This window comes from Octopus sinensis, linkage group LG1 (genome assembly GCF_006345805.1).
Source record: "Octopus sinensis linkage group LG1, ASM634580v1, whole genome shotgun sequence".
Taxonomy (NCBI): domain Eukaryota; kingdom Metazoa; phylum Mollusca; class Cephalopoda; order Octopoda; family Octopodidae; genus Octopus; species Octopus sinensis.
In genome coordinates, this window is record NC_042997.1 from 80,574,317 (window position 1) to 80,587,538 (window position 13,222).

The following is a 13,222-nucleotide window of genomic DNA, read 5'->3' on the forward strand; positions in this document are numbered from 1 at the left end:
AGCCATGACGAGGAGTAGGAAGAGGAGTCCAGACAGACAATGTAAAAAGAGGGGGAGAGAAACCCCGCGAAGAACCGGCAGCCAATTTCTAATCAGCCCTGTAAGTGAGATAGATCTTAAATATCTATAACGATAACTAGTGAATTATACAGAATATGCAAAAACGAGGCGAGGCTGAAATAGTAAACAGAGTGGCGACTAGGGGGATCAGAATAATAATAATTAATAAATAATAATAATAAATAGAAATACGGATGAATTAAAGTTCAAAGATTTCTTATCTTGGGATCACTTCGTTTACGGACAGACTTGGCAAAAGGAATTCGGAATCAAGAGTGAGGCAGGTTACTAGCTTAAGTATGCATACCCATGTCGAGGAGTAGGAAGAGGAGTCCAGACAGACAATGTAAAAAGAGGGGGAGAGAAACCCCGCGAAGAACCTGCAGCCAATTTCTAATCAGCCCTGTAAGGGAGATAGATCTTAAATATCTATAACGATAACTAGTGAATTATACAGAATATGCAAAAACGAGGCGAGGCTGAAATAGTAAACAGAGTGGCGACTAGGGGGATCAGAATAATAATAATAAATAGAGATACGGATGAATTAAATTTCAAAGATTTTCTTATCTTGGGATCACTTCGTTTACGGACAGACTTCATCATCATCATCATCATCATCATTTAGCGTCCGTTTTCCATGCTAGCATGGGTTGGACGGTTCAACTGGGGTCTGGGGAGCCCGAAGGCTGCACCAGGCCAGTCAGATCTGGCAGTGTTTCTACAGCTGGATGCCCTTCCTAACGCCAACCACTCCGAGAGTGTAGTGGGTGATTTTATGTGCCACCGACACAGGTGCCAGACGAGGCTGGCGAACGGCCACGCTCGGATGGTGTTTTTATGTGCCACCGACACAGGTGCCAGATGAGGCTGGCGGACGGCCACGATCGGATGGTGTTTGTTACGTCCCCAAAGCACGGAGGCCAGTCTATGCGGTACTGGCTACGGCCACGTTAGGATGATTTTCTTGTGTGCCACCGGCACTGGTACCACAAAGATACAAATTCCATTGATGTTCATCTATTTTGATTTGTTTTGATTTGATTTCACTTGCCTCAACAGGTCTTCACAAGTGTCACAAGAAGGAAGGTATGCACAGGTGGACTGACTACGTCCCAGGTAGGGGCCACGGGTTATGGCCTGACTAGTCTTGCCGGGTCTTCGGATGGTGTTTTTATGTGCCACCGACACAGGTGCCAGATGAGGCTGGCGAACGGCCACGATCGGATGGTGTTTGTTACGTGCCCACAGCACGGAGGCCAGTCGATGCGGTACTGGCTACGGCCATGTTCGGATGGTTTTCTTGTGTGCCACCGGCACTGGTACCACAAAGATACAAATTCCATTGATGTTCATCTATTTTGATTTGATTTGATTTGATTTCACTTGCCTCAACAGGTCTTCACAGGTCTTCACAAGTGTCACAGGAAGGAAGGAAGGTATGCACAGGGGACTGACTACGTCCCAAGTAGGGGCCACGGGTTATGGCCTGACTAGTCTTGCCGGGTCTTCGGTTGGTGTTTTTATGTGCCACCGACACAGGTGCCAGATGAGGCTGGCGAACGGCCACAATCGGATGGTGTTTGTTATGTGCCCACGTCACAGAGGCCAGGAATTCGGAATCAAGAGTGAGGCAGGTTACTAGCTTAAGTATGCATAGCCATGTCGAGGAGTAGGAAGAGGAGTCCAGACAGACAATGTAAAAAGAGGGGGAGAGAAACTCCGCGAAGAACCGGCAGCCAATTTCTAATCAGCCCTGTAAGGGAGATAGATCTTAAATATCTATAACGATAACTAGTGAATATATATACACATGTATATATGTGCGTATATATATATATATATATGTTTGTGTATATATATATGTACATGTATATGTGTGTATATATATATATATATATATATATATATATATATACACATGTATATATATTATATATATATATATATATGTTTGTGTATATATATATGTACATGTATATGTGTGTATATATATATTATATATATATATATATATCTTCCCAGATCCCCGGTCGAACCGTCCAACCCATGCTAGCATGGAGAATAGACGTTAAACGATGATGATGATGATATATATATAAATAAAATTTTAAACCTTTAAAAATATTTCAGCTTCAAAGCTACAGTCATGCTGGGCTGCACAACACCAATATTTGAAGCCTCATCTGATATGTGGCATTTAGTCAATTAGGGCATTTGATGCCACTGCCCTCATCTGCGTTTCCTGCTGTGAGGTAGGCTTGTCTGTAAGCCCTGACAGAAAGAGATCCAGTTTTGTTTCAAAGACACATTCACATCATGCAGGTCTTTCAGGCATTTTGGAGGGATATTGAAGAGCAGTGGGCCTTTGAAGCCCAAGGTGTTGCAATATCTGGCCCTGTATTTTGACAGCAAGGCTATGATCTTTGGCATTATGTAGTGGCACCCCGTTCTGCAGTTTGAGTAACTTTCAATACCAAAGTTTGGTACAAGGCCTTTTAGGATTTTCCAGATGTATATCACTGTATATCTTTCCTGCCTTTGTTCTAGGGAGAAAAGTTTTAATTCTTTCAGTCTCTCCCAGTAGCTGATACATTGCATCGAGACAATTTTCTTAGTTTAATTTCACTGGATTGCTTTGAGTTCTGCCATGGATTTTATAGTGTGTGGTGACCATAGTTGGGAGCAGTAGTCCAACAGAGAATTCAACCAGCCATCTGTCTGTATTTTATTACCAAATTGGTAATATGCATTTGAAAAGATGCATCGTTGCTCATGTCAAAGCCCAGGTCACCAAGTGGTTTTGATACAGGGATTTCAATTCCTCATGGGCCAGTGTATCCTGTCTGCATGTCATTTAGCTTTGTGTGCTGGTAGAGTAGGGCCTGGAATTTTCCTGCATTAAACTCCGGTTGCAGATGTGCAATATTTCCAGGTTTTTTTTTTTGTCTGAGAGACTTTTCTGTCATCTGCATAGCTAGCAAGGGTGGCTATCTGAGTAGATGAGGGCACGTCTGAGAGGGCCACTATGTCTTTTCAGGTACACACACATATAGAAAATTGAAATATTATCTTTCAGTAGTTTATAAGGTAAAATCTTAAATTATTAATTGACACATTATTAATTATCTTATAACAGTAACACCTGGAAAAATTGTGGATTACATGGAAAAATGCAAGCATGAAAAGTAATATTCTTAAGATTATAAACATGGAAAAGTACAGGACAAGTCATTATACTTGTAAAAGTATAGGACAAGCTATTATTTCTAGTAAAGTAAAGAATAAGAAACTTTTTACTTAAAATATGGCAGCTAAAATTAAAATTTGAATATTAAAACCTATTTTATTATAGTTCACAAATAACACAATACTTATTTAAGTAGAATTTGGCTAATTTACTACCTTAAATACAGAAAAAAGTAACTAATTAGACAAACTTACAAAATAGCTGAACAGTTTTGTACAATAAATTTAAAAGATGAGAACTGTAAAGAGTGCTAAATTAGAAGAATTGGCATTCTTTATTGCAATATTTTAAGTAAAAAGTTTCTTATTCTTTACTAGAAGTAATAGCTTGTCCTATACTTTTACAGGTGTAATAACTTGTCCTGTACTTTTCCACGTTTATAATCTTAAGAATATTACTTTTCATGTTTGCATTTTTCCATGTAATAAATATATATATATATAATGAAAGTAATGGATTTGTTTCCTATTACAGGTGGCTTAGATTGAAGTAGAGCATGAATAGATGAAATTCCAAGGATTTTTAAAAATCTATGACAAAAGAATTGTAAGAAATGTTGATTTGACAAATGAAATGAAATATTCAACTCCCTTTACAAAATTTACTCCATTCATTTTGGTTAGTTTATATGGTGAGGTTAGCCCACAAGTGTGCTAATTTCATTGTTTCGTTTTCTTCCCCCTGTTTTATTACATATTTTATTTCGCTGAGTGCATCTGAGTTTTTGAATAGTCATATTATATCTCTGATAGATAGGGAACAATTAACAGGGCTGGCATTCAACTTTGAAACAGTACCTTATGGGGCCTGCAATGCTAACCCCAACTACAGTAGAGAAAACGACCTTAAAACTGTTGTCATATCAAATATTTAATTTTGGATAAGATTCTTCTAAAGAACCTCAAATACATATTACTTCAATAAACCTTGTGACTAGCATTTTCATACATCATAAAAAAAAGACAAAACAAAGTAAAGCTTAATTTTATCAATAAATCACAATCAGGAGAATGAACAAATTGACTTGCAAATAGAAATATAAATTAAACAGGACGTCTTAGAGGCTCAGACTTAAAATACTAAGTTAGGTGTCTGGAAAATATAAATAGAAACTGACAGGAGAAAGTACCCATGGCAAAGAAAGTAAGTGGTAAATATGGCTCTTATGATGATGGGCTCCATAAACAAAATGACACAGTCAAATAGAGCAATAACACAGTGTAATGAAGACCTATTCAAATCGCATGAGCACATTGATAATGATACTGGAAAATGGTGCATTATACAGCTTGCTTTAGATTATTCAGTTCCTACATGCCATAACTAAACAATTAACACAGGGAAGCAACATAATAAACAATTTATGACAAATGTGTATCTGGTGTATGTCAACAGCCCAGAGCAATTATGTTGTAAATAGATATCAATGGTAGATACAGTTTACCATTGCAAATAGCAAGAGCATTACATAATTACCAAATGCTTCATTGGGTTGTGATATTCCTATGAGTAAAGCATGTGACAAATTGGCATATTTTACTCATAGAAAGCATCTCTCTTAACTATTTAATGCCTAGAAAACTGAACCATCCAATATCTTCTAAACAGAGGTAAATAATATGAAAAATTTATTAAAAGAAAAAAATTCATTGTGCATATTGCAATAACAAACAGTATTAGCAGAAGTAGTTGTTGTGATGACAGAAGTAGGAGTAGCAACAATATTACTAGTTTTAACTTGACAAAATGTTGCTGATATATGCACTACAATAACATTATAGTCATACAATATACTAACAAATTCTCTCCAGTTGTTCCAGCCAATTGTAGATATTCTCTTTCAAAAGACAATCTCGCTAGATAGAGAACAGATGCATAAGCATCACTGTCAGTTACTAATCCATTTAACCTGTTCTGAATAGTGTGGGGTTTCTGGTCAATTTATTACTAAGATCTTCTCCAAGAAAAATCAATAAAAGTAAGCTTTCTAACAGTAAGAATTCACTTTTGGATAAACTCCCCCCTTTTTTTTAAAAATATTTTCCTCCTTTTCAAGATTATATTTTTATTATTATATATAAATGGAAAAATATGCCTAGAATATTAGGTATATTATTAGAAATATTGGACTGGATGCTTTCATGAAACTAGTTTAACTCTCACTTCTAAGTTCAAATATCACCAAATATCTGTTTGCTTTTCTTTCCTCTGGGACTAATGACATTAAATACCAGCAATATATTGAGACAAATTTCATTAACAGAACTCTCTTTTACCAATCACTGTTGATTATCACTAACATAATGTTCAGCCATATGTAGAGATACCAACAAGAAAGTTAACATGCTCTGACAGTCATACTGCACTCTGCAAGAACCAACAGTTTGTTGCTTTACTTTTGTGTCATGTGGGCCATAGAACAGACTAAAGAATGGTATATCAAGAATGTAGGATTTACAGCTAGCCCCGAGCATTTAGTCAACAATGCTAACACCATGAATCTACTTAATCAGATCTGACTGCAGTTACATTCACTACACACACACACACACACATGTAAATTAATCTATCCATTGCTCTATACATATATTCAACTTTAGGGGAAACATACAGATCGACTGAATTACCTTGAGATGGACATGTAGCAGTGAGGAGTAAGTGAGAGGCAGCAAATGTACATTGTGAGTTGTGCACTGCTAATAATAGAACATATCATCCTAGTGCCATGGGCCACTAACCATACAAATCCAATAGCATGCTGATGCATGTAGAGCACTGCAACTTGACCAAACAAACACCAGAAAATAAAGCTAAGTGTGCAAATGATTAATTGAAATTGATATAAGCAAGGTATGTTCACAACTCCATCATCCCAAACATGCATGAATGTGTTTTCAAAACCTATAATGAGTATGACTTTTATTAATGAACCACAAAGTGGCACCTATGTGAACAAGCAAAACCTGAAGGAATAATATCTAAGGCATTTATAACTTAAAGGAAGATATGGTTTGCAGAGCACTATAATACCTCACTTGAACATACATAAAATTACAAAAATAAAACAAATACAAGAAATATTTGGTATTATATATTCTTTTACATGTTTCAGTCATTTAAGTGCAGTCATGCTGGAGCATCGCCATAAAGGATTTTAGTCAAACAAATCAACCCGAGGACTTATTCTTTGTAAGCCTGGTACCTATTCTATTGGTCTCTTTTGCTGAACTGCTAAGTTATGGAGACATAAACACACCAACAACAGATAAGGGGACAAACACAGACACACACACACATATATATATATACATACATATGACAGGCTTCTTTCAGTTTCCGTCAACCAAATCCACTCACAAAGCTTTGGTTGGCTTGAGGCTATAGAAGAAGACACTTGCCCAAGGTGCCATGCAGTGGGACTGAACCTGGAACCATATGGTTGGGAAGTTAGCTTTTTACTACATAGCCATGCCTGTACCTATATATGGTTATAAAGCTAAGATTATATTATCTTAATTTGTCAAGTCTTGAGTGACCCTCTCCTATACAAACTGTCTTAACAGCTAAAGAGCCCTGATTCATCTATCGCTCTGCCAATGATCTTGCCGTACACTTATTAACCCTTTCGTTACTATATTTCAGACCAAAATACACCCCTTATGTGTTTCAATTAATTTCTAACATAATCATAAATTTAGTCTGGTTTCATTAAACAACTACAACTTTTTTATTTATCAATATATTAATGTGATTTTTGGAAGATAATTTAATGAAATGTTCTCAACCAATTCCATACTATAATTTTTGTCACAAAGTGACTCTAATTGCAGGTAGATACAGGTAAATTCAACAAAATATAAAATTATTAAAATTTTGTTCAAACATCACTATAGAAAATGGGTTTATTAGCTAATATTCAATTGGGTATACAACAAAATTTTACGATAGAATTTGTTATTCTGGGTAACTTTCTGATACCCATAATAATATTTATGGCAAAATAGTCTTAATTTCATTTAAGGTTGTAGGAAACCACTAACTATCCTTTCTTTCGCTTTGTTTACATTTAGCGTAACGGTTCGTTTCCGTCGTAATGAGTTCAAATAGACTCATCGGAAAAAGTAAAAAGAAATAGTCTATCACTTTACTCTCCTGGGAAAGTCTGTGACTTAGTCCAGTTTCTTCAGAAAAATCACCGAAAGAAACAGTTTTTAAATTTTCACTCCATTCAGGTGCCAATTCATTTTCTTTATCGCTGTCGGAGCTCTCGGATTCACTGTTTTCACTTTTGGAAAATGAAACATCAGATTCATTATCAAATACCACGTGCTTTGTTTTTCAGTCATAGAGTTAGATTTATGAAGGTCTTCAGTAGAAAATCCTTCGAATTCTGACTCGCTGCTTGATATAATGAAATTCGTATCCATTTTTTGTCAGAATTACAAATTTTGAAAATACAATAGGAACAAATTTCGGAAAAAAATCTCCCAAAATTCACAGAATTAAAATTACACTTCGATCGTTGTACAAAACTGTAGATGAATTGTTTATGAAGTATAATCAGGTGTTTTCACGAATGTACTAAAGAGATTTGCTCTGATATTCTCATTTAAATATGAATAGGTAAATACGGACGGGTTTGGGCGGTTTGGTCACATTAACCAAAATTTTTTCGGGCGGCTTTGGGCGGTTTGGTAACGAAAAGGTTAATCATCTAAAGTACTTCTATATCTCTGCACACTGTTGCTAGATATCCAATGATCATATGTATGTATGCGTATGCATGTGTGAGTGTGCACACCTGTGTGTGTAAAATATGTACACGCGGTGCATTCAAAAAGTATCCAACTTATTTTTCCCCACTAAAAAAAAACAATGCTGTGTGGGCAAAATCCTTGGGGTGGGGTGATGCCACTTCCTATGTTGGCATGAAAATTTTCATGCCAGCAGGCCACATCTGTTCCTCACATTATACCAAGAGCACAGACGTGGAGCGTTTGGTGTACTCTAAATATGACAGCCAGGAATCGACACATCCTAGGATTTTGCCCCCAGGGCATTAGTTTTGGCAAGGGAAAATAAAGTCAGATACTTTTTAAACACACTCCATATACACACACATGGCAGGCCTCTCTCGGTTTCCATCTACCATATCCATTCACAAGGCTTTGGTCAACCTGGAACTACAGTAGAACACTTGTCCAGGCTGAATTGCCGTGGAGCAGAACGCAAAATGGTGTCATTTGAAAACCAAATTCTTAACCACACAGCCATGCCTACCTGCACACATACATGCATGCCTGCATGTGTGCATACACACACACATATACATACATATCCTCTTTCCATAAGGTAAAATTAGATGAGAATTTTTTCTTTTCTGAAACATTTAAACAGAGTGATTGAAAAAATGGGTCGAATGTTCTATTAGAATACCTATTTTTCATTTAAATACATCCATGTTTTTTCACAGCATCAACAATTACAGCAATAGAAGTGATTAAACAAAATTACTCTGACACAATTATTTCATTAGATATCAGCCTAGATTTCATGACAAAATGAGAGAAAATAAAAAGAAATTTTTTTAAGAAATGTTTTTAATTGAAACAACTTACTGATATACAAATGAGCTTTAAAAAATACATAGTAGATTTTTTAAATTAGTAGTGATAATAATGGGAATGGTAATAATGTTACAAGTAGACGGAATACTTAAATTGTTTGCCATACTTGTTTTTAAAAAATTTAATATCCATTTTTTCTATGTCAAGACAATTTACAAGTGCAATTGTTTTTTTTTATATTTACACAGCCTTCCAACCACTAATAGTTTAACTGTGATAAGAGAGGGAAACTTATTGTCAGGTATGCATATAACCCATTTTGATTCAATAGCCATGATTAAGTTTGAAGCTATAAGCCACTTTATTTTTACAGACTCTGATGCATACACAATATACAAATGATACAATTTTCTTCTTTACCTATTTTTTACTTCTAAATACGAAACTGTTTTCAAATTACAAATGTAATGGTTGTAAGAAATCGGAAGAACCTGTGTGTGTGTGTGCGTGCGTGCGTGTGTGTGCACATGCATAATTCCAAGATCTTGATGGCTCAAGCACTGAGATATGGTTTCAATTGCTAATTGATATAATTTCATTACTACACCAGCTCCTCAATTATTCCTTCGCTGAAATAAGTTTTGTTATACCACATAAGTAATTACTAAAACACAAGTACTTATGATTCACATTGGAAGTATTTCACAAGGTAGCATCAGACAAGCAATTTAATAGTATTCTGTTAATCATTATGATTATTTTAAAGTCTTTTTTCATGCTAGCATGGAGTGGATAGCTGTGTTGGTTAGAATAACTGTAATCCTCATGATTCTTTCAGTTGTCTCAGAACTAACCACAGAACTTCTCATATCTTTTGCAATGGTACTTTCTAGTATCACCTCACAACACCCTTTCAACAGTATTTATTGTTTATCTGGATCAAAGAGGCATAAGAGAACAGTTGTCTCTCTTGAATACAACAGCAAATAACTTTAGTATCTACCCAATCTCTTGGCTCATTTATGCTCTACATTACACATAAGTTGATGTTATCTGGCCTACTGATTACACCACCTCTGATCTTCAAGTTTCAATATCCCTGTTTCATCACACTGACAGAGAATTTGTTGCTTATAATAGAAGTATCAATTCCTGCATCTGTTTTAACGACTACACTTTGATAACAACCATTCTCAGTACTAAGAAGATCACTTAAATATTAGAAATCATCAACTGCATCTAGTGAACATCCAAACAGTTTCATTTTTCAGATTCTGAAAAATTGAAGTTACCATTCTCTGTCACTCCCACTCATCATAAGCACTGAATACACAATTTCAAGTGCTTACCTCCTCCAGTTCAATGCATCAAGCAAGGATACAGTCCAGTTCTTCCTACTCAGAACAGTTAAAATTAATACAGGCATTGTTTCTTCTCCATTAACTTTAGCTTTTTGGGGTTTTTTTTAATGAAAGTATTGGGACTTTATTGTTAACTAACTTGTCTTTAGGTTGTTTTTATATATTTTATATCTGGACCTTAGACCATTATTTCAGGCTCGGAATTTTATCTGGTATATAAAAGTTCCCAATGACAACCAGCCTGAACTCCTGTTATATTGCTTCAAAAATTATATTAAAAAACATGGTCTGATGCCAGACATTATTAACAATTCTTTCAGGCTACAGTAATTTCTGTGAACTTCAGGCACCCACAAAGCTGATGCTTGATTCTAAATTGTACAACATTTAGCAGCTGAAAAATAAACCTTACTTTTTTTCATAGGCTACTAATTTATTGCAAGTAACACTTAGATCATCATGCACTTATCCTCTATTACAAGAAGTAGTAAGACTTGCAGATTAAAGTAGAGCTCAGAAATACACAACGCTGTACACAGTATGAATTTATAAGCTATGACCTGACAGTCTAATAGTTCGTTCACTTCAATCTTATTAATAATTAAGGAAGTCATATAATGGAATAAATGATGGTATAATTTTGGAACATTACAATGAAACATGTAGAAACCAGTATGAAAAAAAAAATCAAATATGATGTATTAATTATATGAATGTAATAGATATTATAAAAGTAAAATGCTCTTATAGACATATGGAATATAGGTAATATAGGTAACACATAATTATACGCAGGGCTGGAAGCAGGTAATAGCTATGATTTATTGTACCAGTCACAAAGAGGAAAAAGAAACTTGCAATGAAATATATCAAAGATGTCTGAAATTATCATAGCAAGAAATGGAGCAGGATGACTTTATAATGGGTCAAATTGTTAACAAACAGCTTTGTAATACATATCATGTCACTAGTGCTGTACTATGCTCATGGCAAAGAAGCTTAAATATCACTGCTTCAGTCCACAAACATGTAAATAACTGACTTAAGCAGGATAGGCCATTACATATTGAACAAGCATCAGTAGTTTGCAGAGAAAGGGTCAAATTATTTAACTGACCTCAACTATGATATGATCTTATGGCCTTCTTCAATCAACTCTTGTCAACACTATGGTAAAGAGAAGTGATATGAAAGGGCTTGCAAGTAATAAGAACTCCAATTCAGCACAAGGGTTTTTAAAAAACTCACAAAATTGATGATACTGAAATACATATTAGGGTTTGTTTTTTTTTTATTTATTTATTTTTTTTAAATGTGAATGCAAACTAAGATATTATATTGAATTGTTGATCCTGATGCATACAAGCGAACAGAATTTATTCTACATCAATTACTGAAAGTTGAATAATACATCAACTAGTATGTAGGCGTGATAGTGACAGATTAATGACCACATGAACTAGTTTCAAAGCTGAAACTAGTGGCAGATGGGTGTGACTTCTAGGAAATACAAACAACTTTGTTTACTTCTGCCTCCATTATTTCAGTAGAGTAGTTAATGTGCAGAAAGAATGTCTACAGATGAACCAACTGTTCTACAAATAGGCAAATGTGAAGGAGAGGAGGAGGAACAAAGAGGACGACAACAGAAAATACAGCATACATGTCATTAAACTAGTATTCAAAATTTCTTTCCCAAACAATTTTCTGTCTCAATGAAATGTTTCATAATAATCTTGGTGGATAAAATGGCATGATAGTTTCTATCATATTATTTTAGTACATCAAGCATTGATTAAGTTCTTTAATCTAACTGAAGAGTTGATGATGGAACATGACATAGGTGCAAATTGTTGCATTCCAGATTTGTACAACCCAAGCAATCATTGAAAAACATGTAAAAATGTTGTGAGGTCAATCTCAGTTTAATTAAGAAGTTCTGTTCAACATCTTACCTAATAAAAACTGAATGGAATCTGATGTTTTCTTGTACACAATCATCAACTGCAATAGATAAATGAGGAGAAATAAATATAAAGAGAAATCATTAAACACACTGAAGCAAGCAACATATATGGACATTGTTTTAACAAATGACTAAATTCACTTTGCTCCCATGTATCAGACCAACATTTTGCTAAAGGTTAGAACCAGAAAAGAGTAATTAACCCTACTAAACAGCAATTAAACAGAACCTAAAACTACATATCAGAGATCAAACCAAAAGAAAAAAGATAACAGCCAACACTACAAAGTGCTCCAGCATGGACTTGTCCTGAATATCTACAATGAAGTTCAGGACCTGGGCACATACACATGTTCACACATTTATGCATATGCACAAATATGTATACAGGCACGCACACACATAACGGGAGTCAACAAAGATGGGAGACGACAATAATTTCAATGGCAAATTTAGATTACAGTTAGAAGTTTATCAGGGCCCAGTCCTAATTCCCTCTCTAGATTATTATAATTCTCCAAACCATAACAGAAAAGTTTAAGACTGGCTGTCCATGTGAACTCCTGTATACTGATGATGATATTTTTATAGCACAATCTATTGAAGATTTGGAGAAGAAATTCCAAACATGGAAACACTCATTGTTATCACTGCATTTACCCCTTACTTCCTCACCCCCTTGTCTCCCTTTCTCCCACTGATGTCTACCCGCAACCTCTCTGCCATCACAACACTCTCTTGTCTTCTCTCCTTGGTCCACCTCCATAACACTCAATTCCTTTCTTTCAGTGAACATTTGCCCCAAAGTATCTCCAACTCTGTCAACCTCACTTTTATTTTACACAAATGGTGCCGAAAAAAATGCATCCATTACACTCAATAGAATGGTTACTGTTAGGAAGGGCATCCATAAAAACCATGTCAAACTTGAAGTGTTTTGAGCAAAACATAGTCCCCTCATACAATTGGATCTGATGAACCAGCCAACTATTGGAAAGCAGATGTAAAATTGATGATG

General features: G+C 35.3%; 1 protein-coding gene across 17 annotated transcripts in view; it reads right to left on the bottom strand.

The window, feature by feature from the left end:
- The window catches only part of LOC115209152 (polypeptide N-acetylgalactosaminyltransferase 1), a 612,460-nt gene that overhangs the window by 393,686 nt on the left and 205,552 nt on the right, over positions 1 to 13,222 (bottom strand). For all 17 annotated transcript variants that reach the window (XM_036502255.1, XM_036502216.1, XM_029777469.2 and 14 more), the window contains one exon: positions 12,194 to 12,242. The gene's annotated coding sequence lies outside the window, so the exon portion shown is untranslated. The remainder of the gene's footprint in view (positions 1 to 12,193; positions 12,243 to 13,222) is intronic.